Source organism: Microcebus murinus, unplaced genomic scaffold, assembly GCF_040939455.1.
Source record: "Microcebus murinus isolate Inina unplaced genomic scaffold, M.murinus_Inina_mat1.0 scaf005_hap2_Mmur4.0, whole genome shotgun sequence".
Taxonomy (NCBI): Eukaryota; Metazoa; Chordata; class Mammalia; order Primates; family Cheirogaleidae; genus Microcebus; species Microcebus murinus.
In genome coordinates this window covers 799,419-802,068 of record NW_027438951.1, presented here as the reverse complement: position 1 = coordinate 802,068, position 2,650 = coordinate 799,419, and the positions used below count along the sequence as shown (strand labels likewise).

Genomic DNA, 2,650 nt, shown 5'->3' with positions numbered 1-2,650 from the left:
TACTCAAAATAATTCATAGACTTACATGTAACTGCTAAAATTATAAAACTCTCAGCAGAAAATATAAGGGCAAATCTTCATGACATTGAATTTGGAAATGGTTTCTTAAATATGATACCAAAAGTACAAACAACAAAAGAAAAAATAAATTAAACTTCATAAAAATTATAAACTTTTGTGCATCAAAGGACACTATCAAGAGATGAAAAGACAGCCCATGGAATAGGATAAAATATTTGCAAATCACATGTTTGATAAAGAGTCTAGTATAAAGAATATATAAATAACACAAAACAACAACAAAAAGACAAAGAATTCAATTAAAAAATCGGCAAAGGATTTGAACAGTCATGTCCCCAAAGAAGATATACAAATGACCAAAAAGCACATAAAAATTGCTCAATGTCGGTGGGGGCGGCTCGGCGAAACCAGCCCCGGCTGGGGAGTAGCGGCGACTCCGGGCCGGGGCCAGGCTTTCCGGGCTTCGGTGAGGCCGCGGTGGGCCCCATCTTCCGGCGGTCACCGGAGTTTGTGGTGATTGTTGCTGCCGCCGCCACCGCCCCGGCTGCCATCTCCTCCTCCTCTTGGGCCGCCGCCTCCTCCTCTTCCTCCTCCTCTTGGGCCCGGCCGATCCTCTCCCCGCTGCCGCCTCCTCCTGGGCTGGGCCCGCGGTGTCTCGTACACTCGCGGAGCCGCTCCTGCCGCCGCTGCCGCCGCCGCCTCCTCATTCATCCTCGAGCACCATAGGCGGCACAGGCACCAAGATGTCCAACCGAGTGGTCTGCCGGGAAGCCAGTCACGCCGGGAGCTGGTACACAGCCTCAGGACCGCAGCTGAATGCACAGCTAGAAGGTTGGCTTTCACAAGTACAGTCTACAAAAAGACCTGCTAGAGCCATTATTGCACCCCATGCAGAATATACGTACTGTGGGTCTTGTGCTGCCCATGCTTACAAACAAGTGGATCCATCTATTACCCGGAGAATTTTCATCCTTGGGCCTTCTCATCATGTGCCCCTCTCTCGATGTGCACTTTCCAGTGTGGTCATATATAGGACACCTCTCTATGACCTTCGTATTGACCAAAAGATTTACGGAGAACTATGGAAGACAGGAATGTTTGAACGCATGTCTCTGCAGACAGATGAAGATGAACACAGTATTGAAATGCATTTGCCTTATACAGCTAAAGCCATGGAAAGCCATAAGGATGAGTTTACCATTATTCCTGTACTGGTTGGAGCTCTGAGTGAGTCAAAAGAACAGGAATTCAGAAAACTCTTCAGTAAATATCTAGCGGATCCTAGTAATCTCTTTGTGGTTTCTTCTGATTTCTGCCATTGGGGTCAAAGGTTCCGTTACAGTTACTATGATGAATCCCAGGGGGAGATTTATAGATCCATTGAACATCTAGATAAAATGGGTGTGAGTATTATAGAACAATTAGACCCTGTATCTTTTAGCAATTACTTGAAGAAATACCATAATACTATATGTGGAAGACATCCCATTGGGGTGTTATTAAATGCTATCACAGAGCTCCGGAAGAATGGAATATGAGCTTTTCCTTTTTGAATTATGCCCAGTCAAGCCAGTGTAGAAACTGGCAAGACAGTTCAGTGAGTTATGCAGCTGGAGCACTCACGGTCCACTGAAGCTCTGAATCCTCAGGGATGCCACCTGCACATTCTCATACTCTGTCCGGGGTCCCAGCCTAGCCTCTACCAAGATACTGGTCCTGGTTTGGGGGGATTCTGAAACCTCAAACTAATAGAACTTTCTTCTCTTCTTTTCTAGTAGGTGTAGTCCTTCCTTAATTTCAACTCATTAAAAAATGCTTTATAGTTTAGGGCAGTGGAAGGAAGGCTGGCATCAAAATATTTTGATAAAAAAAAATGACAATGTAAAGGCCCAGTTGTGGCAGACAGTTTTTTGAAAGTAACTTGTAAAGCATTTACCATATCCTAAATTTGCACTCTTTGCAGACTTGTGCACATATATTCCGCTTTCAGAATAGTTTTGCAAATTGTACACAAACAAAAAAAGGTGGAAGCTTTTTAATAAAGAAATTGCATTTATAAATGATCTGTATTAGAATATAATGAATCTCCAGTTATAGTCAATTACTACCCGTGTTGTACAACAGATACCTTCTATTTTAGTTGCTAATAAAGGGCTACACAACTCAAAAACAAAAACAAAAACAAAAAAATTGCTCAATGTCATGAGTCACCAGGGAAATGCAAATCAAAATTATAGTGAGATACCACTTCACTCCCACTAGAATGGCCATTAAAAAAAATGGAAAATAACAAATATTGGCAAGAATGTGGAGAATTTGGAACCCTCATATATTGCTAGTGAGAATATAAAATGGTGTGACCACTGTGGAAAACAGTTTGGTGGTTTCTCAATAAGTTAAACATAAAATTATCATATGACCACACAATTCCACTCCTAGGCATATACCTGAAAGAGCTAAAAGCAGGTGCTCAAACAAAGACCTGTTCATAAATGTTTACAGAAGCACTATTCCCAGTAGCTAAAAGGTGGAGATAACCCAAATGTCCACCAACAGATGAATGGATAAACAAAATGTAGTATATCCACAATGAAATATTATTCACCATAAAAAGGAATGAAGCGGGCCG

At 42.1% G+C, this 2,650-nt stretch overlaps 1 pseudogene; it reads left to right on the top strand.

Annotated features, from left to right (window-relative positions):
- Positions 1–665: 665 nt before the first annotated feature.
- On the top strand, positions 666–1,655 carry LOC105858880 (protein MEMO1 pseudogene; annotated as a pseudogene).
- Positions 1,656–2,650: the final 995 nt, after the last annotated feature.